The 27,126-nt window shown below is 40.1% G+C and overlaps 1 long non-coding RNA gene across 1 annotated transcript; it reads left to right on the top strand.

Annotated features, from left to right (window-relative positions):
* Positions 1-501: 501 nt before the first annotated feature.
* Positions 502-26,028, top strand: LOC135987326 (uncharacterized). Its single transcript, XR_010605990.1, has 3 exons — positions 502-786; positions 11,811-11,928; positions 22,684-26,028. It is a non-coding gene; the product is annotated as an uncharacterized LOC135987326 (long non-coding RNA).
* Positions 26,029-27,126: the final 1,098 nt, after the last annotated feature.

Genomic DNA, 27,126 nt, shown 5'->3' with positions numbered 1-27,126 from the left:
CCCACCTCGGTGGCGGCGGGAGGGGCGCGGGGGGGACGGGGCGCGGGGGCGGGCGCAGGCAGCGGCTCGCGCCCTGCGCGGCGCTGGCGCGGGGGCCGCGGTTCGGCCGGGCAGCCCCTCCGATGGCCGCAAAATGGAGCCGCTCGAGCCCGCCCCCATCTCCCGCCAGGCGCGGGCCGGCGGGGACTACAGCTCCCGGCGCGCAGCGCGGCGGGCAGGACTGCGGCTCCCGGCGTGCGCAGCGCCGCTCGGCCCGGAGGGGCGCGGGCAGCGGCTGCGTGAGTGCGGGCGGCGCCCGTGCGCGTCGCCGTGGCTCCTCACGCGCCCCTCCTGGGGAGGTGGCCGGCGCGGGCTGACGGGAGGGCGGCCCGGGCCCCGTCGGGCGGGCACTGCGCGCGGCTCGCCGGCACCAGGCCCGGGCCGGGCGGACCCGCGCCGGAGCCGCCACCCCCGCAGACACCGCCGCCGCCGCCGCCGCGCCCTCACGGCTGCTGGGCCGTGTCAGGCTGCCCTGCGTCCTGTCGGACGTGACACACGCGTCGGGTGAGGCGCTCGGCGTTCGGTGGCAGGAAGGGCTGCGCTCGGGCCGTGTGGGCAGAGTGCCCCGGCGCCGCCATTTTGTGTTCCTGCTCAGTGGGAACCGACCGGGAGTTGAGCCAGCGTTACAAAAGTGACGTTTGAGCCTTCTGGACCTGCACGTAACCCACGTGGAGACACTGGAGGATGTGTGGCCGCTGCTAAGGCTGCACGCACTTCCCATGTGGGCTATAGTAACCTTGTGGTAAGGTATCCTTATATACAACCTTGTCGAGCAATAGCAAAACAAAATTCCGGTTGGTAAAAATGTCACCAGGTAACCTGGGGTGCAGATTCATTTTTATAAAGAGAGCTACTGACCCTTTATAGCACATCAAAAGAGGTGCAGTTCACGACAGGCTGTGGATGTGCCTTGGAGATGAAGGTACTGCAGGGCAGAGCATGCACCACTCCAGGGGTATTCGGGCTGCCACTATCATTTCTGGCGGAAAATGCTTATATGTTAGATGTTTAGCCCCTTTTTCTCAGCTAAAACTCCTCCTGGCTCCCAAGCCGTGCACCCTGGGCTCTGTTTCACAGGCAGAAGAGCTCTGTGCTTCCAGTACTACAATACAGCCAATGCAGACAGTTAAAAAAGCATCAGTTTATTTCCAGCTTCAGAGGTTAGAGGTTTGGTTAGAGGAAACTAGTACTGTTGCAAAAACTTACTGGAGGTTTGGCTACTGGTTGTCAAAGTATGAAGTTCAAACACCTGAGCGACTGTTACGTGAATCACATAATCACAGAACGTTAGGGATTGGAAGGGACCTCAAAAGATCATCCAGTCCAATCCCCCTGCTGGAGCAGGAACAGCCAGATGAGGCTACGCAGGAAGGTGTCCAGGCGGGTTTTGAATGTCTCCAGAGAAGGAGACTCCACAACCTCCCTGGGCAGCCTGTTCCAGTGTTCTGTCACCCTAACTGAGAAGAAGTTTCTTCTCAAATTTAAGTGGAACCTCCTGTGTTCCAGTTTGCACCCATTACTCCTTGTCTTACTGTTGGTTGTCACCAAGAAGAGCCTGGCTCCATCCTCGTGACACTCACCCTTTACATATTTATAAACATTAATGAGGTCTCCCCTCAGTCTCCTCCAAGCTAAAGAGACCCAGCTCCCTCAGCCTTTCCTCATAAGGGAGATGCTCCACTCCCTTCATCATCTTTGTGGCCCTGCGCTGGACTCTCTCCAGCAGTTCCCTGTCCTTCTTGAACTGAGGGGCCCAGAACTGGACACAATATTCCAGATGAGGTCTCACCAGGGCAGAGTAGAGGGGCAGGAGAACCTCTCTCGACCTACTAACCACCCCCCTTCTAATACACTCCAGGATGCCATTGGCCTTCCTGGCTGCAAGGGCACAGTGCTGGCTCATGGTCATCCTGTTGTCCACCAGGACCCCCAGGTCCTGAACCTGTGGTTCATCTTAGCTGCATGAGAACTGCTGGCAGGAATGCCTCACTTTGTCAGAGAAAGAGTAAACCTGTGGAGAGGGTGTCTGGAACTCTTTTGGGTCGTATATTCCATCTGCTCCTTTGGCAGCTAGGAAACAAATTGATGGTTATTAAACCAAAAAGTTTTGTGGGAAAAAGTTGCTTCTACGTTGGAATACTGAGGAAAATATGATAATATCTTAAAAGCTGCAGGGGTCAAAAACCTTATCTGAAAAGGCAGGGACTCCATTTGCAACAGTATGTATGAACTGGAAGAAAGAAATACAGAGTGCAGGAATGACTTCTAGTGAATCACTAGGTCTTCATTATCTCCTGTTTGTTGCCTTTCTATGGGATTCTGTGAAGAAAAAGGAGAGGAAATCAACTTCTAGCCTGTAGTGACAGGAGAGGGAGATAGGATTCATATTGTATGAATACAGCTGAAGAATAAAGCCTCAAAGTGTCATTTATTTGACTTAAAAATTGAATTTTGGTGTTTAACTATTAGACTTACTACATAGAGTAGTAACAAAATACTACAGCTCTGACTTCCTCAGTGATACAGTTGATCTTTTCATGCAGTTATCTGCAAAAGACAGGAAAATCCCTCTTTTTGAGCAAAAAGACTGTGATTAGGTAGGTGTCGAAAGCAATGTTAAGCACGTGTGACTGTGTTTTACAGCAGTGTGCATTTATCTGAGTAGTTTGCAGACTGAGAAAGTATGGTAATGGGGATACTCTGAGATACTCACAAAGATCAGCTTGGCAATTTGGTAAAGGGGCAGTGATCAGTAGTGGGCACTGTTACCGTAAAAGAAGTGTAACTTGTGAATGTGAGAGACTTCTGCTTTGTAAAACTGAGAGCCAAGCTGCTTGAGCCCTTAACAGGAACACAGAAAATCTCTCCAGAGAAGAACACAAAGTAGAATCAGTGTTTACCAATCTGTGCTACATTTACTTTATGCCATGACATTTCCCTAGCCTTGTATGGGAGAAATAGGCTTAAAGAACTGTCTTGTTTCTTGTCTTTGTGGAAAATGCCATTGTTGGTTTAGTTTTCAAAGGTGTAGAAATAGTCAAGATTAGAGGAGCACCAATTTTCAGCAACAAAAGGGAACTGTGAGAGGCCTAAGGGGCCTTCGATTCACAGGGCAGCGCAGAGCACCCCGCACAGATGTTGCTAAACGCCTCCCATGTGTCTTGTGCGTTTGGCACTCGCGCAGCTAAGGTGGAACAGATGTGCAAATGCCCAGAAGGAACCGGAGGGCTCTCACCTGTGCTGCAGCCCATGGGACCATCCTCTCTTAAGGAAAGACCTACTTAATGTTCAGTAGGAACAGACTTTTTACTGGAGGTGAAATTCCAAAATTGATTTCTGATTTTTTTTCTGATCTCTGTATTGGTACAAACTGTACTGAAATGATGGGATATGAATAATGCAAAATGAATCCGTAACAAATGGTTAAAAATGCTTATGTATTCTTCATGCCAGATTTCTACAGCTTTTATAATCTTTATCAAATAAATAATATCAAATCAAGTGATTATGAGAAGTTCAACCATTTATTTACCTATGGAGCTTTATTAAACTTTAGTACAAACAGAACAATTGCCATTAACAGTATAAGTTTTACAGAGTATCTTAACTTGCCAATAAAAAAGTTCTGCTCAGAAGTGCAAAGATGTCTTTAGCCAGGATTAAAAAAATAGATTAAAATAAGACCATTATTATAACAAGTATTGTAACCCCAACGTTTATATATTGAAGGAGAGAATAAGCTTTAGAGGATGTATAATCCAAATGTCTGTGAATTGAAGTAAAGGGAAGGCAAATATTCTCGAATAGAAGCAATACTCCCATAAGTTCTTATAAGAGAGGACATTTTCAAAGATTTTCAGATAATCTATTTATAAATGTATGTACTTCTATATAAATATTTATAAATTTTTATTTATAAATAGTATGGTTCTTTTTTCTGTAAATGCCTCAAGTAGTGCCTGAAAATTAATAGATTCTACTATGTAAATGTTCAGCTGAGCACAAATTAAATGTCCATATGAACGTAAGTTATATAATTCAGTCTCTTGACAGGGCTATTGAGAAACTGTCAGTAATTTACCAAATACATCGGTCCTTCTAGTAACTGTATTTCTCCTGAAGATGTCATCTTAGTGAACTTTCTGATCTTACAGTTGTCAATCTGTATTCAGTTTGTTGTATTTGGTCTCTGTTACACAGATCTCAAGACTATGACTAGGCAGAAGAGAGAGAATATAGAACAGAGAACTTGGAAGATGCCTCAGAATTTATTTCTGAAAATCTTCAGAAAATATTTATCTCAACCTGAAAGGGGCATGAAGATGCTTCACAATTATGGCTGAAGTTATTGCTCGGCCACTCTCCATTGTCTTTGCTAAGTCATGGGAAATGGGAGAGGTGCCTGAGGACTGGAGGAAAGCAAATGTCACTCCAGTCTTCAAAAAGGGCAAGAAGGAGGACCCAGGTAACTATAGACCAGTCAGCCTCACCTCCATCCCTGGGAAGGTGATGGAACACCTTATCCTTGGTGCCATCTCAAGGCATATCAAGGATAAGAGGGTCATCAGGGGCAGTCAACAAGGCTTCACCAAGGGGAAGTCGTGCTTGACCAACCTCATAGCCTTTTATGAGGACATAATGAGGTGGATAGATGATGGCAGAGCGGTGGATGTGGTCTACCATGACTTCAGTAAAGCATTTGACACTGTCTCCCACAGCATCCTCACAGATAAACTGAGGAACTGTGGTCTGGACGATCGGGTAGTGAGGTGGACTGCGAGCTGGCTGAAGGAAAGAAGCCAGAGAGTCGTGGTCAATGGGGTGGAGTCTGGTTGGAGGCCTGTATCTAGTAGAGTGCCTCGAGGGTCGGTACTGGGGCCAGTATTATTCAATATATTCATCAATGACTTGGATGAGGGAATAGAGTGTACTATCAGCAAGTTTGCTGATGAGGAGTGGCTGACACACCAGAAGGCTGCGCTGTCATCCAGTGAGACCTGGACAGGCTGGGGAGTTGAGCGGGGAAAAATTTAACGAAATAAAACAAGGGCAAGTCTTGCATCTGGGCAAGAACAACTCCAGGTTCCAGTATAAGTTGGGGGATGACCTATTAGAGAGCAGTGTAAGGGAAAGGGACCTGGGGGTCCTGGTGGACAGCAGGATGACCATGAGCCAGCACTGTGCCCTTGTGGCCAGGAAGGCCAATGGCATCCTGGGGTGTATTAGAAGAGGGGTGGTTAGTAGGTCGAGAGAGGTTCTCTTTCCCCTCTACTCTGCCCTGGTGAGACCTCATCTGGAATATTGTGTCCCGTTCTGGGCCCCTCAGTTCAAGAAGGACAGGGAACTGCTGGAGAGAGTCCAGCGCAGGGCCACAAAGATGATTAAGGGAGTGGAGCATCTCCCTTATGAGGAAAGGCTGAGGGAGCTGGGTCTCTTTAGCTTGGAGGAGACTGAGGGGTGACCTCATTCATGTTTATAAATACGTAAAGGGGGAGTGTCACGAGGATGGAGGCAGGCTCTTCTTGGTGACAACCAACAGTAAGACAAGGAGTAATGGGTGCAAACTGGAACACAGGAGGTTCCACTTAAATTTGAGAAGAAACTTCTTCATGGTGAGGGTGCCAGAGCACTGGAACAGGCTGCCCAGGGAGGTTGTGGAGTCTCCTTCTCTGGAGACATTCAAAACCCGCCTGGGATTGGGCTAGATGATCTTTTGAGGTCCCTAACATTCTGTGGTTCTGTAATAAGAAAGTCCTGGGCAGGACAAAGCATCAGTTCTGTGGATTTTACAGAATATATTCTACCTTTTCTCATGCAGCTTGGCTGCTTGAAGGTAAAAAACCCAGATGTCATGGTTCATACATTCTCTTTACATTCTTTCTAACTCATAACACTTGTGGGTTCCTGGCATGGCTTCCAAGAGGAATCTGATTATCAAACAACAAAAATAATAAGAGGCTACTTCCTCTGCGTTTCTCAAGATGTATTATCTATATGTGCGTGTCTACATTCATCCCATAGGTATGTATATGTAAGCTCTGTTAGTCAGAATATCGTCCCATTATTACAGATAGAGAAGGTACACTAACATACAAGATGTGAAGGATTGCTTCTGCAAACAATGAATTTTAGGGAAAAAAATATGCATGCAAGGATTTCCTGGCCTAAATAAAAGTGGAAAAAACCATACTGGGTAAGGGTTTTATGTGTGTTCTAAAAGTCATATTCATAAAAAACAAGAAAAAAAGTCAGCCAGGAGGAACTGACTCTCACCTACACTAATGGGACAAGGTAATGATAATTGGAGAGGTTGTCTTAGTAGACAGCTTTAGAAGAGGCTTGTAGTCCCATACTCAAAGGATTTTCTTATTAAAAGGTACAGAAATTTAATTAAGGTTCCATTAAGAGAACAGGCTGCTGGCAGGACAGTTGAGTCTGCTTTGCTCCTTCAGAAATCTACCGTCAAGAGGGTGGGAAAAGCAGATTAATCTTCAGATAGAATAATCTTTAACCTAATTGTACAAGGCTAAAAAATGGCATGAAATTAGCTGCCTGATCTAGCAGAGCTCTAGCAGAGCTAAGGAGAGACAAAACCTCTTCAGTTTGAATAGACAGTTAAAAAAAGCTGCTTGGAGGAGAGCTCACAATGGAGAATATTATCTTCATGAATAGTGAGCTGAAAGTCTTTTCAACCTGCCTGCCTCAATAGATCTTCTGGATTCCTTTCTCGTGTTTACAAGAATGTTCCTCACCGGTAAGAGCAAGATTCTGTTAACCCCACTGGCATCCACATCCAAGCAGTTAGATGAAAAGAGTCTAGATGGAAAAACATATTGCAAGTTTGTATAATAATAATGGAAGCATCCTCGTATTGTGGACTGAAAGTCTCAGAAGATCCTGAAGCCAGAGCTGCTGAGGCAAAGTGAAGGCCAGCAAAACCACTTGGTCTTCATCCTACCTTTCCTTGACAGTCTCCTGTGAAAGGCAGGAAACTGGGAGAAGTGGTTACATCAGCTCTTGCAACCATGTCATCGGGCATGCATCTGATGCTGACCTGAAAGCCAAGCCTCCACTAGAGCATAATATCAATAATATCATTGATACATAAGGCAAAAAGCAATACTGAGCAAAAAGAGCTCTTTTCACAAGGAGCCCTGCAGAGAAGACAAGGGGCAATGGCTACAAGTTGCACCATGAGAGGTTTAATCTCAATGTAATAAAGAATTGTTTTACAGTGAGAACAGTCGATCACTGGAACAACCTCCCCAGGGAGGTTGGTGGAGTCCCCATCGCTGGAGGTGTTCAAGATGCACCTGAACAGGGCACTAGATAATCTCATCTGGGCTCCCTTTCCTGTGAAAGGATGGACTAGATGATATTTTGAGGTTCCTTCCAACCTGGGCTGATCTATGATTCTATGATTTGAAACTATTCTACAAAGATATTTAAATTTATGCAGAGTTATGTTTGTGATTAAGATTAGATTCTAGCAATGGGAAGGGTACAAATAGGTCAGTCTTCTTAAATATGAAATGATGAATAAAACCAGCACTTTTTCATCAGAAGTATATTCTAATGTTAGAAGTATTTTAAACAGACAGATGTAACTAATGGTGAAAAAGATTTCAAAAGTTTCACCCTAAATTTAATGATAGCCGCATTTCTACTATAAAGACCACAGACAGACTACTGAAGATACTTACTGAACTGTAGTGACATTATTGCCCCTTTGAGCAAAAGCCCAGATTTGGGGTTCTGTGAAACAATTCAATTTAGAGGGCAAATAAACACTATGAAGTTGACCTAAATGCCAAGAAAAGTACTAATCAATAAGATATCCAAATGGAAATTTTTGGTAACAAAACCGTCTCTTGCTTTGATGTGGAGAGAATTTCAGACAAATTTCTGTCTCTCTGAACAACACAGTGAACAAAAGATTTTGCAGAAATTTGAAGACAGATACTCCAGCCTTGTGCGCAAGAAATAACTCATTCATTGCCTTATTTTTTAGGAAGGATGAACACAATTTATGTTGCTTATTCTAATTCCACTGGCTCGAACCGAACCTACTCTTCTAACAGCTTCCTTCTGTGTGTTTTTATCTCAGGATTTTTTTTTTAGTTCTATAATCCCCTTCTGGCTTCCCGTCTAACACTCTTCTTTGTGTGCCACTCTTCTGTATGACAAAAGTTTCAATTATTCCTGCTGTTGACCACAAAGAGTGCTTTACTCAGTATTAAGTGATACCTTTTCTTTTCTTGCAATATAAGAACTAACAATGTATTCTCAGCCTAAAGTTATCCTTTTATATAATTTTATGATTAGATCAGTGCAGTATTGTCATATGAGCTTTATTCCACCCTGTCAATGCTTCACCGTGCCCCCTCCTCCAAGGATATTAGTAACGCAAGAATATGAAGTAAGATAACAATGGATTTTATTCACGCTGTCACCAGCTATTTCTAAACACACATTTTCATACCTGTGATCACCATAGTTTATCCAATGGAGAGTTTTTACTTTGTTTGAGCATCATGGGCTGAGACTGTGCTTTATACAGACAACCTGCCTTGTCAAAATACAAATTAAAAAAACAAAACGCCAGGTTAAAAAGGTGAGTTTCAAATGTTTATCATTTGGAAGTATAGTACATGAAAAGGTGACATCATGCTTCAGTAGATTTCATTTACTTATTTTTAAGAGAGAATTGTGTTTGTCAGGGTTGCAAATGAATAAGTAGGGTCATGTCCAAACCTCCAGCATAACTGTATATGTGTACACAGAAGAGTGTCAGAATTCTTTCATAAATTGACCTGCCAGAGGAGGCTACACAAGTGCCCATAACACTATATGTAGATGAGGAATTGGATTAAATATCCTTTGTCATCCTACTGAAAAAGGAAGCAAAGTACTAATTACAAATAGATTGGGCAGAATTTGTTTTGACAATCATGTGGATATAATTTTTTTTTCTCTTTGGAGAGAGAAGGCAATCTGAAATTTCAAAGTGATTTTTGAAGTTTCATTTCCCAAACCATATTCTATGTGGCACTTTTTCTTCTGTTTACTGTATTGTTTTGGTACCTCCCACATGCATAATATGGAGTAGTCTATGATGTTAAGTCTAGCATATAAAATGTTAAAGTATAGCACTTCGGTTTCATATGACAGTATGTCCAAAATGCCTAGTCTTCTTTGGGCTGTTAATACAGCGTCTTACCCAGGAATTTTGTAGGTAGTGAAATTATGTTGTTAGCAGACTACATCTACAGGTCTGAAATGTGAAGAAAAATAGTCTGTATAAATTAGCTTCTTTTAATACTTCAGCAGTGTACAAACATTAATGATTTTTCATTGTTCTATGCTTTAAGAATATAATTATTTGCACAACAATTTTTTTTCTATTATTTTGGTATTCTGAACTCTATTCACAAAAATCCCTTTCCCAATAATTTCAGGATGTTACCGAATTTTCTAAGGATATGAATTTTTAAAGAAAGTATGCAAAAACTGGCTTTGTGGATGAATTTTAGGCTAGTTTCAAATTAATTCTAAAGGTAAAAGAAATCTACTGGTTATGCTTTTACTTTCCTGACTCAATATGTCAGAAATCTGAGTACAAGAATGAAGTTTGAGTTAATAATACTGTACTTCTAATAATGGATGTGAACAGTTCAAAGAACTGTTTGTTCAGGCTGAACAAACTACAGAAAGTAATCTTCTCCATCTCACTGCCCCAAGACAGGATAAAGGGTACCTACATTACACTGGCTTTTCCCAGGGATGATAATAAGAAATGATAATATTATGGAAAGTTGGATATTTTATTTTAAAAAAAGGTGTTTTTTTCCTCAGAAGTTATAAACTATACAAATCTGTACATAATTCTAAAATATTTCAATTCTTTTAATGCATTTATGCAGCAAAAGAAACATTTTATATATAATAAGTGATATATATATGAGGCTAAAAATACCGCTATATTAGCATTTATTTTGACTCGTTACCCAGCATGATTAAAACTTACCTCTCAACAAAAATGTGCCTTCCTGGAGGGCAGCCAACATAAAAGTAAGATACCTGAAAAAAATACACTTTAGTTTACCCAGGAAACCTTTCAGAAATGAACCTTGTCCATGGGCTTTGAGGAGTTTCATCACTATTAATGGGAGTCATGGCTATTGCACCAGTTCTGTTTGCTGGTTCAGTACTATGGCTCTCTTCTTCTCCACAAACTGTTTCGTATCTTACTCACCTTGGATACTTCTTCATCAATACTGTACTGTGAACTTCCTCATTTCTGCATTTCTACTTAGTGTTTATATTATTTTACATGATGTTAGATAATTGGAACGATATGAATTGGAGGGAAATCCTCCCAGCAGTGGGTCAGGATTTGCTCATAAGAACCTGAGAAGCATTGTTACTGTATTTTTAAATTTTTTTCAAATTACCTTTTCAAGTCACAGCACTCACCTGATGCTGTAATTCACATGCATTCTCAAAGATGCCAGGCTGCAGTTCAACTGACATAACACAGCTGGTTAATTCTCTAAAAAAGAATCCCCTGCCCAAAACAAGAATTTGTGTTAGAATTCATTTTGACACAAATCAGTAACACCAAAGAAATGAAATGCAGCAATATGAAGGTCATTTCATTTGGAGGCAAGAGGCACCAATTATTGTTACTTATTATTTCTTATTTTATTGTCACATCACCTACAGTGTCAGTGTCCCGTCTTACTCCCACTGTACTAACACAGGTATCGGTGTGGTGTTACAGGGGGATATGTGAGGGACTATGAGAGTCAGTCCTGGCAGTCAGTGATCTTTAAATGCTTACTGATTCCAGAGAAACAAGTTTGGCTTTATTAGACCTCCTGGTTACTTTTTTAATAATACAGCAGCTATCCAAGGACAGACTACATTTTGCAATGTTAGTTTCAAGACTAGTTCTCTGGGAATGCTAGAATAAATTTTCCTTTGGGAGGATGGATTAATGATTGCTGTGAAGTGGGTATTTTTAGATAAACACAAGTCCAATTAAAGTGAGATAGTGGAGACAGCTTAGAAAATGTGAACGAATGAAAGATTTTTTTTTTAGTTTGCAGACAAACCACATTGTGAAATGCAGAAAAGTCAAGTTTGGGTGGGAGGTTGATCTGTGTTGCGGGAGATTTTGGCTTATAATTGAACCCATTAACAGGTGCAGTAGAATCGGGAGTTAGAAATATGGAAATAAGCAGAAGTACAGACAGCCCATCTGAATTCACTTTTTGCAGAACTCTGGCTTGTGCTGAGAAGATGAAAGGCATAAGACAACCTACTGTAGCACTGAAGCTGAAATCTATTAATCAGAGACTGTTGACTTGGGCAGCCCTGAAACAATACTTAGCCGGTTGCTCCTATTGTAGTTTTCCATAAAGAAATCAATTTCAGAAAATCATTGGTTCTTGCAAACAGTACTGAAGACAGCTGATTATATTTTCTATCTGTGATCTGAGATCCTGAAATGACAAGGTTTGTTCACTAGCATTTTTAGCACTCCTTGAAGGAGAATATTGAATTGCTTGATTCAAATGGCTTGATTCAGTGCTTGATTAAAAACTTTTAAAGATCAACCATATCTGAAAAAGAATAATCAAGGTACTTTGTCCTTTGATGCAGAGCATAGTGACGATGTAATCAGATGCACATAGGGGTCTTTATGGCTCTATACTTCAGTATATTAACGTAAAGACCTTTGTCCTTGACTCCTGGGCTAAAATCAGCTGCATGAATTCTGTAACTTGCCAAGGAATGATCCATTTTGACTGATTTGGACGGAGGAAAAAGAGAGTGGAACAGCATACCTACACAGACATTTTGAGGATCCTGCCACCGTCACAGGTATGAGCTGATATGAAAAGAGAAAGTGAACAGCATGCTGAGGGGAGGAAGCAGAGAGGAGGGACCCTGAAATAATCAAACGTGCTTAAATGAAGGGCTTAAAGATGGATTCACATCACCAAAGTGACTAGGGAAGTTACTTGCCGGAAAAAAAATAGATTTGACTGCATGGGGGCGCTTGAGCAAAACACAGGCAGAATTATTTCAGAAACGACAAGTAATGTCTGCTTATAAAGTTGGCTTGATAAATTTGCTTATCTGAGTTAGAAGGAGGCAGAGGGATGCCTGTGCTAATTCTGGGCATCCCGCCCCTTACAGTCCTTCTCCCGAAGTGCACAGAGCAAACGGAAAATATGTATTTGCTTTTTTATGCATCACTGTCACTGTCAATGGCATAGGTGATTACCATTGTAGCTGAAGAGAAATACGGTATTCTCTGACAAGACTTGATATCTTTGGAGATGGAGATGCAAGATGTAGGGCCCTGCCAGTGACAGATTTACTGAGAGATTTAAGAAATTGTTTCATTCATTGACAGTGAGAACCTCATGGGTGATAGTTGGTAGAATAATCCATAAGACTACAGGAGAGCTCACCGAAGTATAAAGTCTTGGCTAATTGTTGAAGAAGGTTTTAAAATAATCTCTTATCCTAAAGCAATGGTGGGCTTCCTCAAAAAAAAAATGAAAGAGGCATTACCAAAGTCTGATGATTCTTGGTAAATGAATGAGTATCTGGATTAAAAAAAAAAAAAAAGAATCCTGGAGTAATAGCTCCAATGCCATTTAGGTTGCCAATGCTCTGATGCTTCCAATGGGAAGGAGAATTAGTTTCTTACAGACTTGGTGTGTGTGTACATATACATATCACATGTTTCCCTAATGCAGATATTCTATGCACTGAAAACAGAAAATGTTAGTATGCTTGGTAAGCAACTAACTTAGAGAATCAGATAAAAAAATAATAGATCATATTTTGTAATTCTATATGCTTATATTTATATGCTTCACTTGCCTGTGCTCAGTGTATTCCATAGAATTGTTAATTCTACTAATCCATTCATTGATGGGTTCTTTACAGAGATCAACAATCTATGTGGTCCTTCCAGCTATAGGTACATAGCATACTATCACTTTATTAGGATATAGCTTGATATGAACACAGCTCTAGTAGCTCCAATACATCAAGTCTGGAACAAGTTTGAAACTTAAGAGGTTTCCTTGTTGAACCTTTCCAGGAAACAGAGAGTGTGGATAATGCAAGTTAATCATGACAGAGAAATTATTGTTGTTACTTTTCAATTAAGAGTAGCTTCACATCTTTCCAATATTACTTCCCTAACTTCAGTTGGCATAATACGAGTTGTTCATTAAATACATAGGAAAATAATGGAATTGATGGGGTACAGAAGGCCGGCATCTCTGAAGGAGATGACTTTTTCAAATATCAAGGCCCAAATAGTTCCATTTCACTGTATCAGGATACAGAAGAGCTGACAGAAACTTAAAAATTGAATAATTCAGCTCCATATAAAGCAGGCCTGGGAATAGTATAAACTTTCTAGTTTTGGCTTCTGGAGAAAACGTGATGCAGGACAGAACCTATTCCTATTCTTACAAACTGTTTTGAGTTTCCTGAGAAGCTGCTGCTGAGTTTCAGGTGAGACTTAAGAAGTCGAAGAGCCTCTCACTGCTTGTTTACCAAATGCTGAGCAAAACTGTGAGTCTGTCCAAGGTTCCAAATGCAAAAGAAGCTGGTAGCTCAGTTAAGACTGGTCTTGTTTCTTTTTTTCTTGTTTCTTTGGAAAATATGTCTCCTGAGAAACGGAGTTTGGAATTTCAGTTTTCATACCTTGTCTAGTGATAATCATCCTGTCCAGTCTGACTCGAATTTGAATTAGACTGTGGGCTCAGTGCTCTCAAGAGGGATGCTGAGGAAACTCTTGCATATGATTATTGGATACAAGTTGTTTCACCCAAAGCTTATTTCAGTGTTTTTTCTATCAGCAGATGTATTAACTTCCAGACTTCTGTCAGTAAATGAAATATTTGGAACCACAAAAATGATGCAAATTCTGTTCTTAGAGATGTGAACACAAGTGCCACTGGCTTCAATAAAAGGTGTTTCTGCAAAATAACCAAGCATATGTGAGATGATTCAGATGAATCAATAGACTCTCTTCCTCATTTGGAGGAAAAAAGACTTAATTTACAAAGCAATTTTATTTTCTCTTACTTGATTATTCTGCACTTCCATTGTCTAAAAAAGCAGCAGTTAAAAAGATAGAAAAAGGTAATACCAGAACTCACACCATTAAGAAACAATTTACTGAAATTGCCAGAATACATATGTTCCCAGTTTGGGGGGTGGGGTGAATTATTTAAGCTCTTCTGTGAAAAATGCAATAGAAAAAGCCCATCTCTGGTTATGGGAACTTTTTACATGTAGTGTTGCTATTCTGCCATCTAGTGATAAAATGGAAAGGTACAATGGATAACGACAGAGGGAGAGCAAACCAAACCTAAATGAACAGTACTACCTACCCCATTAAAAGTCATACTAATTTCTTGCAGTATAATACATAGCATTAATTACATGCTGAGAATAAACTCTTCAAAAAGAAGGTAAAGTCACAAAATAGTAGTGAACTTCTTAGAATTGGCATTAAGAGAGTGTGTAAAATGGATAAGGGTCAGATGGTAAATATGCTGCAGGAAACGTCTGCAGTTGAGGACCCCTTGTAAAATCTAAATGCAGAGTCATTCTCACTACCCCATGACAAAGTTTAGCTCTCATGTATTTGGATTAGCTTCACGGAAGGCCTACGTAGGTAAAAATTTTACAGATCACAAAACTTGTGACAAATACCTTTGCTACATGTAACTGCTGGTGTGTTCACACCACTATTATTTACTGGTTTGTTCTATTTTCTTATGAACTCAGAATCAAATAAAACCTGTGAATTTTTGCCACTGCTGACCTGTTGTGTTTTCATGGCACACTGAAAAATATGGTGAATGCTACATACTCTTGGAAAGGAAAAGAAGTAATTGCTCTCAAATGCAGTAAGCAGTGATAAAAGTAGAGCAACTGACAGTTCCAGAGTCCTTATTTTAGTTCTAATGTTTATTGGTCCAAAATACTAGAAATAACAGTGCAGAAGGGTTTTATCAGGGGCTCCAGCACAGAAAAACTAGAAATTGAAGGACATTGCACTGCCTCAGTAAGCTTTTCAAATGTCAGGTTTGTCTGGATCCATGAATTGCCTTTTTATGACTGTTCAGACTCACCAAAATCTTACCACAATTCCTTTATTTATTTCTAAGGAAACTGACAATAGTTGCTTGTGAAAAGAAAGAAACTCATCCATCCTTCAGAATCCTATACAATGTTCCTAAGAAAAAAAGCTCCCACGAATGTCACCTGATGGTGGATGCTGTAGTATGAGGAGATTCCTGGATCCCTTTCGTTTTTCCCTCACCTTCTAGCAACTTCCTTGCTGTTCTGTTTCCTATCCAGAACAGCAAACCCCCAGTCAAAGCAGGACTGTAATATAAGCAAGCGTTAAAAGAAGGATTAATACTTTGATGGTTATTTTATCACATATGTTTAGAATCATATTACTATGGCCGTTGCCCTACTACTGCTCACCGAGGGTATAGTTAACTGTTGATTCACAGAAAATGCTGAATTCTTCAGCAACAGGTGAAAGAAAATGTCTAAGGTGTGGTACATTGCACAAATACCTAAACTTTGTCCTAAACAAGCCAGCAGAGACACTGGAAACAGTTTAATTGAACCTGAATGATACTCTGCCTGAGTTACCTTACTTCTTTTTTTGAAATTGTACCTGAAATATCAGCATATAAAGTAAAAATGTGCAACCGCCACTTGGAAGGCTGAAGAAGAGTATCCGTCCAAGATTTTTTTTCTAAATGAGGATTGGGTGTTTCATATAAGAGCTCTCACACATTCTGAACTCCCAGGAATGGCATGCCTGGATGGGGGGATATGCTTATCTTCCAGCTGATACCTACAACTTGACAATTAAGACTCAAAGACCATTCAGTACAGTAAAAATTTTAGGTGGTTTTTGAGTCCAGTCTTGCTTTTCGCTTCCATGAGCTTCTATACAGGTGGAGTAGCACAATTACATGCAGTGAGTTTTTGAGGACTGAAAGGCCTACACAAGTACCATGGTGAATGAAACCAAGGGCAGCTAAATCTGCCTAGCAGGTGACAAGCTGTCTTCAAAGAATAGGAAAAATGGCAAAATTATTACTGAGGCACAAAGTTAACTCAAAGTAGAAAAAAAGAGGCCCAGGTACAGGCCTCTTATCAACGGCTCTCATCATGGCTCATCATCCACAGCTGTGTAGAGTCGCAAGTGTAACAATCTTAAATAGCACTGCATTTAACAAATATAAATAAAATGCCATACCCTAATTTTTGATGCTTCTGAGAACAGTACTTTTTTCAAATAGGTATGAACAACAGGTTCCTATCACAAATTCCAAAACAGCCTTCTGAATATCTGAGAACCCTGTTTAAGTAAAGGTTATTAGTAATTATATATTTGTCCAACTAATATAAGGCTGTTTATGCGAAGATTTCTCTTTTAAAACTATGAATTTGAAAAAAGCTTTGATATTAAAAACTACATTTTCAAACAAAGATGTACCATTAAAATCATATATGCTCAATCTGTTGCTTTCAGAATACACAACACTCAGAGCCAAGTTTAGTTTTCTCTCCATTGTTTCTGTAGCAGCAGACAGAAAACCACTTTCCTAACATCTAGTTACCTAATAAGAAAAATGCCTTCACAATGCAATTAATATTGCTACCTTTTTCTTCTGTTTCATTTTAATCTTGAAGATAGTATGTCAATTATTAAAGAAATGTTAAAAAATTACAATATATAATGATGGCAACTTAATAATAAAAAAAATAAAATAAATTGTGGTGCCATGCATGCATACCTTGTGTTAAGTACTGTACCAATGACTAATTACTTTCTGCCATTTGTTTAGATGAGAAACACACTCGTAACAGAATTTATTGTACATAATTATCCCTACAACTAATCCACGTGGCATTATCTCTTAAATGACTCTCTATTCAGCTCGTACAATAGGTTGTCACGTCTTCAGTCTAAATTAAACCATTAAATTGACATCCCTGTTTATCACATATCATGACTTCCACAACGCTTTTGCTCAAACTTTTTTCCAACAGTTTGCTATGCAGGTATATAAGAAAATCTGAAAAGAGACTTCTGTTTAACTGTCACATGTTACAGTTACAATTTCTGGATATAATTTTCACAAAGACTGAATCACTAAAACTTGCTAATTATTCTATCTCTATGAAGTAGACAATAGGTTTCACCTCAACCATTATACCTGTGTTACTGCTGCAGTATTAACCGGAGAGAAAATTTTGCAAATATATTTTTCCTAACACAGTAAAAGAAATTCAGTAAAGATGTGTGTAGGCAGTATATTTCAGTAAGACATTTCCGCTTCCAATGGGTAGATTTTCACAAGGCACACATTTTAACTTTTCTTAGGTGGCATCATTGCAAGGTACTTGTGATGGAATGATTGCAGTGTGCTTCAGTTCGGAAGCATCTGCACTTTCAGGATAATATATCCACAAAATTAACTTCTACAAAGTAAAAAAAGAGACACAACTTGATGTTTTTAAACAGACATTAATATTTTGTCACTGCGATAGCATTTCTTCTTGCAACAACACATAAGATAATATAATAAAATTAACTTAGACGACGTGTATGCTGCAAGCTAGTCTTGTACTCTTTGTTTCTTTTTGACATGAACAGGCAAAAATAACTGAGAGAAGCAGCACCTTCTTTCTCAGAAATAAAGGGAGAGAGAGTAAGGATTTATGGAGAAGAAATGTTGTCCTCTGATGCTGTCATACTTGCCTCAGAAGCCCTTCCCCAGTCTCTCTCCTTTCTCGTGGGCTATACGGCTATTAATATATACAGCCTGTTCTGCTGCGGCAAAGGAAGAGGGGTTGCTCACTGTTGAAACAGAACTTGTTTCTTGCCAAGGAAATGTTACAAAGCTGTTATTTAAATGTATGCTTCCATGAGTGGCTCATCACTGACATACTGCTTTTTCAGTCAGGAGAGCGGCAAATACCTGGTATTTCCATCTCATAGTACACTCAGGGGGAATAATTGTTTAGTGAGGCAGACCCACCACCTTCGCCAGAATGTACAGCAGCGTAGGGATGTGCACAGAGGCAGTTACCATAAAACAGCTGCCGTGCTGCAAGTTTACATCCTGCAGTCTCCTATTCATCTACTCTGATCAAAATGCCAAGTCTTGCAATCTGTCCCTAGAATAGGGCAAGCTAAGTGATCGTACAGCTGCTTGCTCAGAGGTGGCTGCGTAGAAGAATTTGCACAGGGAGAATATAAACTTGCTTCCACAGCTGTGAAGTGCAGTCATTTTTAGCAGACTGCAGACTACTTATGAATTCAGTTTGTTAGCAAGGACACTTCTTTATTATTTAAATTTTTCATATTTCCCCACATGATCACAATCTCACAGTCAAACAGGGGGTGAGGTAGGAAATAATTTATGTTATAATCTCTTTATATTAAATTTGGCAGATGTTATGAAATAAGGAATTTTAAAACCAAGATGACACGAGTTTACTGTACCAATCGAATGTTTAATCAGATTCATTGTACGCCACGCACACATTAAAAATCTCAAACAAGTATACAAATTCAAAGAAATGAATAATAGGTTGATCTGGCAAAGTCTGCCATTGATCGGCCTGAATTTGTGTTAAAATTGAACTCAATAAAAATGAGGAAAAAAAATTGGAGAAGAAGTAGATTACAATATAAGGTCAAAGAACACATTAAAGCTTAAATTTACCTGGCTTTAACTTATGGAGAGTGGATCTGTTTTACAGAAATAATAAATTACATACTACTTTATCATTAAAAAGCTTGCTATTGAGTAAAACTGGTTTACATTATTTAAATCAATCTGCTTGTTTGAGGTGTGTATACAATGTCTAAAATGTTTTTAACATACTGGCTTTGGTTGTTCCACTGCATAAATATTTTAATATTTAAAGAGAGATCCATATTTGCTGATGTTTCTCATTTAAAAACATACTCTGAGCATCCTTCATAGGCTTTTTTATAACGTAGCTTTTCTCTTCCCCAAAATATGTTCTATTTAAATAAAGCATGTCTTCTGAAAAGCTCACTTTATTTAGAGTTGTCAGACTAAAAAGATCTGTTTGCAAGAAGTACACCTGCTGTGTCGGAGTGCACAACGGAGACCCCGTGTTGTGCCCTGTGTGAGGAGAAGATTCCCCTCTCCATGAACAGAGACGTGTCCCTGTCTCTAACGACATGACAGAGGGCAAAGTGCTGCTCGTGTTAGAGTTACGGTGTTAGATTGGGTAAGGTCCAAGGGCAAGGGAAAGTCAGGGAAACGGCTCTATCTTGGATGTCAGAAATACAGCAGAATTAGGACTGCACGAAATCAAACACCATTAAATATCCTGGATGAAACGTCAATTCTGATGAAGTCAATGCTAAAACATCCACTGCCTTCAAAAGAGGTCAAGAATTTATCCATCAGTTTAAGCAGAAAAAAAAGAGGCTGTAGACAAGGATTGGAGTTTATAATACTGAAGCATGTTTTAATCACCACTCAAGCAAGATGTTAAAAATCTACCAATTACCTTCAAATCTGCTCAAAAAAAATCCGTAGGACTATAAAACTAAATTTGCAGTTTTCAGGCAAAGATGCAAGTAATTCTAACTAGTGTGACTGAAGTAGAAGAAAAAAGTCTGATCTACGGTTATTCTCGGATGAGAGAAATTGCTGCTATTAAGGCTGGTTTTGGCTTCCTGTCTACCATGTTTTGTTTAAGTTTGGTAACTGAACTCAGTGCATTCCTCCCAGCAAAACAAAACCAAAAAAGCAATTAAGCGCTCCTTTCTGCAGTAATATCTGAGAATTGTAGGAAGACATTCTCAGGCGACATTAACACTAATCAAAACAGAAAACATGCAAGAAAATTTACCCTGGGGTTAACAGAAAAAAAAAAAAATCCGAGTAAGGGGCTTACTAGCTTACTATACAAATAAACAGATAAATTAGTTACATGACGTTGAGGGCAAGCACATGATGCTTTGTATTACACAAGAGTTACCAGAGGGATTCAAAAACTGTGACAAAGAAAGCTACTGCTATTTATTTCTACTTTGTTTAGAGAAACAGAACTTTGTACGCACGTTTTATAGGCAAAAGTATGCCATTAAAAATATTCCTGACTAGCATTATAGATGTTTTCCTCCTAAGTAAAGCAAGCCAAATACCGGCAAACTCCACGGATGATAGGAGCAGAATACAAGTTGCTGTTTTTGCCTAAAAACTACTGGTTTTATTCAGGAAATCTACAGAACTTTTTCAGCAGGGTCACGATCATCAGACATTTTCTTTTTCCCAGTGCTACTGAGTATGAGGTGATCATAACTCCAGCAGGGCTTCCTAGACTGACAACCACCAGGGTTCCTGGCTGGCCTTACTATGTTAAAATATTTGCTCTTATACTTCACTATTATTTTTTTTCTTCATCTGTCTAGCAGACTTCAGGAGTATGCACTTTCCCTCCCCACAACGGGCACCTTCTCTGCAATTATTTTTAATTCCTATTTGTTTGAGCACAGGCATTTTAGCTGCAACTGCACTCTGACATAGCCTTCTTCAGTGACTTTAGAGTGTGCGGGGAGACATGCTTATGTTGTAAGGTTTAAAAATCATACAGAGACAAAAAAATAGTGTCTCTCCCTCATTTTCCTCCCTTATTTTGAGCATTCTTTGGAATCCTGCAACAGCATCCAAAATATTTTTATTTCTACAATTGACTCCTTTCAAGAAACTTGTACTTTCTTTTGGTAATGTGTACTTTACTTTTGCCAGAAACTTTCTGGCCCCTGCCATCAAAATCCCTCTGCTTTCTACACTAGATAGGAGGTTCTTCAATAACCTTTAGACCTGTTAGACATATATTCTTCCTAGTCTATCTCTTTAGAAGAATACAACACCCTTTTCTTTGTAATCTCTTGCTCATGAGCTGCATTCTGCAATTCTGTCTTGAAACAATGATTTACCTTGGGCAATGACTGGATGTTGTCTTGTTCAGTGCTACATCTGAATCCACATGTCAATATCCTTCATTTTTAGACCTGTACCAAGTATAAAAGCTCTTTTCACCCTCTATGGGTTTTAATTCAATATGGAAACAAGAGAGTTCTCAATTTGACCCACACATATATATACACACAATACCCAATGTTATCCAAAATTCATAAATTATGAACTGTCAGGTGTTTCATTTATTCAAGCAGGTCATTATTATCCCTGTTAAAAAATGTAACTAGTATTCATTTCAAAAAATATTTACATAAAATCCCCCTACCTGTCTGTGAAGCTGCCATCACATACCACGTGAAACAATTATAAGGATGAGAAGCAGGCAAATACTGCTCTTTATCCTCAAATGTCTAGAAGACAGCAACATGTTTTGCTTTGATATGCTGTCTTCCTAGTGCTATTGGTTTCTGTTTTACTTGTATCAATACATACAGCTATCTAATGCTGTATTACTTACAGAAAAAGCTTTGATTTATGAATACTGCAACTGAATTCAGTGAGACTATTTATGAACACACAAGCATGCTTGGAAACTCAAGGCCCTAGTGCCCTGGTCAATAGTCACATATGTAGATTAGGGCATCACAGCACATGCTACCTCATGTTCAATCGGTAGTTGAAAACTTGAAGAGCCGCAGCTGTTTTGGAATTGCTCAAGAAATACTGGTAGGAAATTGAAATATTAAAGGCGACAAGAGAGCTTGAACACACGGGTGGGTTTTAGGATTTAGATAGAAAGGGTGAGGTGAAACATAAATGGGAGAGAATTAAGGTTCTTACCGGGAAAGAGTCATAGGAGACGGAGAGAGAGAACACCATTAGGCAACCATTAGTTTTGATGTTAATTAAATAAGTGGCAGAAATCCACTTTTTAAAATGCCTTTCTGAATAGAATGCACTGCATTTATGCAGTTTATGTATATTTCTGTGCCACCAAAAATGGGGGTGTAAATGGGGACATAGACTAAATACTATTCACTTCTTTATAACAGGGATTCAACATGATATTGCAAACTTCCTTAATCCCTCTAAAGGATACTGTAGTTGCTTCTGGTCAGTGATCACAATAAGGATTCAGCATGAGCTGCTTCAGATCCCAAACCAATTACAATTCAGATCCCAAAACACTACTTACATTCTTTACAAAATACTGAAAATACCCTAATTAGTCAAATCCCAAGTTTTTTTGCGGTAAATATGGTGGAAATCTGTGGCAATATCATAGAATCATAGAATGGTTTGGGTTGGAAGGGACATTAAAGATCATCTAGTTCCAGCCCCCCTGCCATGGGCAGGGACACCTTCCACTAGACCAGGTTGCTCAAAGCCCCATCCAGCCTGACCTTGAAACACTGCCAGGGATGGGGCATCCACAGCTTCCCTGGGCAGCCTGTTCCAGTGCCTCACCACCCTCATGGTGAAGAATTTCTTACTTATACCTAATCTAAATCTACTCTCTTTCAGTTTAAAGCCATTACCCCTTGTCCTATCACTACACGCCCTTGTAAAAAGTCCCTCTCCGTCTTTCTTGTAGGTCTCCTTTAAGTACTAAAAGGCCACAATGAGGTCTCCCGGGAGCCTTCTCTTCTCCAGGCTGAACAACCTCAACTCTTTCAGCATGTCTTCACAGGAGATGTGCTCCAGCCTTCTAATCATCTTTCTGGACTCTGGACTTGCTCCAACAGGTCCATGTCCTTCTTATGTTGGGGGCCCCAGAGCTGGATGCGGGACTTCAGGTGGAGTCTCACAAGAGTGGAGCAGAGGGGCAGAATCACCTCCCTCAACCCACTGGTCGTGCTGCTTTTGATGCAGCCCAGGATACGGTATCCATGTAATCTGTGCTGTTTCAGTGCAACAGGCAAGAAATACTAATATTACAAACCTGTTTCAGAATCAAGAATTCTGATGAACTTAGTAAGAAAATGAGTAATATATGCACAAGTCTCTTATCTCTGATTTAATGTAAGATTTAAATCTGTTAATTATGTCTCATACTTTTTTAGAGCTATAATCATACTACAGAATTTGGTATAAAAACACTCACTGGTCATTACAAAAACTACTGTGAGAAAGCTGAGGGGTTTTGCAGCTATACAGGAGAAGCAACTGTCTTTTGTCCTCAGAGAAGGTATGGAATGCAGATAGAATTCAGTGATTCATCTTGCAAGCAAATGAATCATCTCTACACTAATTAAACTCTGTTACTACTTGTAAGTTTTCCTTCACAACCTTTAAAGATGGGTTATTTTGTAAATAGCATATTCAGTTCTGGGGCTCTATTTCACAACAGACTATAGATGCTATGAGAGACATCTGCATGCAAACCATCACGGAGTACATGCTGATCAGACCACAATTAATTTTCTCACAATTTATTTTCCCAGCTTACCTCAGTCTTTACTTTTGGTTTTACTCTATAAGTCCCAGCAAATGGATTCAGCACTGGTTTTGGTGAACTAAAATTATTTAAAAAATAAACACCACACATAACACAAATTTTTAACACTAGTTAACATGAGATGTGTGCATCTGAGAATCTATTTAGATTAAATCTTGAAAATTTAGGATTTCAGGGTCCTCTTCGTAAGCTTGTGCAAGAGAAAATCCCCATGTTTCTATTAAACGGAGAATACAATCTAGCAGTTGAGCACTCCAGTGACAGACAATCTACATCTCTAAGACTGAATGTAGTTTTAGGGCATTATTTCTAAGCACATTGGACCCAATTTAAAAACAACAACAAAAAAGGAAGAAGAATGTGAGAGAAACTTGATCCTAAAAGCATGTAAAATATTCATTAAACTTTTGGCTCAAATTTTTCGCACACGTATGTGTGACGGCCTAGCTACTGTACAGTATCAGTGACACTTTGGGGAGCTACAAGATGTCTATCTCTCAACAGCTACATAAACAAGCCCCTTCATGACAGACAAGTGGCAGGGCCCGTTTCCCAGCCCCTGAGCTCTCTAAGAACACAGCATGGGTCATTCTAGAGGCCTGCGCATCCTCATCTCCTGCCTTCAAGGTCACACTTTACCCCATTCACCAGTTCCAGTCTCATCCTATCTCATCCCAAAACATCAGATAGAATTATTAGCAAAAGAAGTTAAGGATTTATCAGGACTCAGGTATTATGGGTTACAGGTTAGCACAGACAAAAATCTTTATTCTAATTGTGGTGGGTTGATGCTGGCTGGACACCAGGTGCCCACCAAAGCTGCCCTCCTCAGCTGGACAGGAGAGAGAAAATATAAGGAAAGGCTCATGGGTCAAAATAAGGACGAGAGACCACTCACAAATTACTGTCATGGGCAAAACAGACTCCATTTGGGGAAAATTAATTTATTACCAATCAAATGAGAGTAGGGTAATGAGAAATAAACCCAAATCTCAAAACACCTTCCCCCCATCCCTTACTTCTTCCTGGGCTCAGCTTCACTCTCGATTTTCTCTCCCTCCTCCCCACCAGCAGCATAGGTGGATGGGGAATGGGGGCTGCAATCAGACACATTGTCTCTGCTGCTCCTTTGTCCTCATGGGAAGGACTCCTCACACTCTTCCCCTGCTCCAGCGTGGGGTCCCTCCCACAGGAGACAGTCCTCCACAAACTTCTCCAATGTGAGTCCTTCCCATGGGCTGCAGTTCTCCATGAACTGCTGCAGCGTGGGTCCCTTCCACAGGGTGCAGTCTTTCAGGAACAGACTGCTCCAGCGTGGGCCCCCTATGGGGTCACAAGTCCTCCCAGCAAACCTGCTCCAGCCTGGGCTCCTCTCTCCATGGGGCCACAGGTCCTGTCAGGAGCCTGCTCCAGCGTGGGCTTCCCATGGGGTCACAGCCCCCTTCAGGCACATCCACCTGCTCCGGCATGGGGTCCTCCCTGGGCTGCAGGTGGATCTCTGCTCCGCCATGGACCCCCATGGGCTGCAGGGGACAGCTGGTCTCACCATGGGCTGCACCACGGGCTGCAGTGGTGCTCTGCTCTGGTGCTTGGAGCATCTCCTGCCCCTTTCTTCACTGACCTTGGTGTCTGCAGGGCTGTTTCCATTTTTTTAACTATGTCACCCCAGAGGCACTACAACTATCACTGATGGGCTTGGCCTTGGCCAGTGGCAGGTCCATCTTGCAGCCAGCTGGCATTGGCTCTATTTGACACAGGGGAAGCTTCTAGCAGCTTCTCACAGAAGCCACCCCTGTAGCACCCCCGCTACCAAAACCTTGCCACACAAACTCAATACACTAACCTATATTTAACAAGCAAATACAATCTTGATTGATGCAGTAGCTCTCACCCACAGCCCTTGTGGCATTTCAAGGGATGGAGAATTCAGGGTGCTGTTTTCAAACAGATAAAGCTGATGTAAACTGGGGCTATGGTGCTCTCCTCCCTTGAGCTGACACTTTTGCAGCGACCTCGATAAGAAAACCACTCTAACAAAAAAACAGACCTAGGAAAAAGGGAAAGCTTTCAGCCAGTTCAAGATCTTTCTTAGTCAAATATTGAGCGATATTTGGCATCCTGTTTTAATGAATAAAAACAACAGAAAGGATTCATATATTCATAAAGGGGGGTTGTTTGTTTGTTTCCCTTATATAGTTATTCATTCTCCCTGACTCGGTGAGACATATTCTGAGAAATTTATATATCTATAAAGTTCTGCAAAAATTAATCACCCAATATGTCTGAAACATGCATTCTATTAAACTTTTAATGGCTGATGCTGTCAAAGGCTAAGACAGAGACAGAACACAGTAGCTTTGTACACACTTAACATGTTGTAACACTCAGGAACAAGGAACTTATTTGCAACTGCCTTGGAGGCTAAGCTGCTGCTGAAATCACAAGAAGCAATGAAATTCTGGGGGGAACACTGTAATAAAAGCTAACGTGCATCATATATGTCCATTTTCATATTTAAGATATTGTAGGTAAATATTTAAACTACAGAATAATGCATACAGAAAACTCCATTTCATTTCTGCTCTGTAAAGGCAGCAATTCATTTGCTGTTCTTTTAGAGAATGGAATATGCAGTTCTGAAGAACTCAAAATTTTTTTACTCTTCTTTTTTAGTATTATTATATAAAATTGTTGTCTTTGCAAATAATAATGTACAGGTCTCATTTCCAAGCAAAGGATTTAGCTTTACAGCTTTTCAAAGACAGTATTTTATTTTCCTGTATAACTCCAGTCTTGCCAGCCGCTACCTGATTTACACTTGCATGTGAAAAAGGCACTGCCAATGAAATTTCAAAAGTATCATGTATTATCTTTACTATTCTCCCACTGAATTCAAAATCTTGTTGTTGTGGTGATGTTTATGATATTTTTTTAGTTCTTGTTTTTTTCTTCTGCAACACATCCATGAGGAATTTCCCACTCAATATATGAAGTTCCTTCATTTTCTAGGTATTTCTAACCAAAGAGTTGAAAACACTTGCTAGTGTGTGCAAATGTATCAGTTGTGACAATATATACAAATATTACATTATAGTGTTCTTAATCTCATTTTTATCCTGATAAAAAGATTAATGAATGTAACAAAAATAATTAAAGGAAATTTAAAATGGAAAAACTAATTTTAAAACAGTAATAACAAGCAGGGATCAATTACATTAGAACACTGTTCAAATAAAATTATGTCTGTCCTAACTGTATAATGACTTCTCTTCCTCCTAAAATAAGCTGACAGCATTCTGGAGAGTCTGAAGCACTACAGATGCCAATCGTGTCTGGCACAGTGGTTCTTAGACTTTCTTGACTATGGCACTATCAACACATCAGTATTTTTTGTGAGCCACTGTATATCCTAGCATCAAATTAAAACAGGAAAATGCACTAAAGCTGCTGTAAATAACCAAGAAGTAAAATTAATTTACCTTTTATTGAATGTTTTAATGAGATTCATGTGACAAATTTCTACATTTTATTGTTTAACACAGTTCTGTAGAACACCTGCAGACTAGCTGACCATGGCTC

The sequence above is a fragment of the Caloenas nicobarica genome, chromosome 3 (genome assembly GCF_036013445.1).
Source record: "Caloenas nicobarica isolate bCalNic1 chromosome 3, bCalNic1.hap1, whole genome shotgun sequence".
Taxonomy (NCBI): Eukaryota; Metazoa; Chordata; class Aves; order Columbiformes; family Columbidae; genus Caloenas; species Caloenas nicobarica.
The sequence above is the reverse complement of the archived record's forward strand: the minus strand, read 5'-3'. Positions and strand labels throughout refer to the sequence as shown.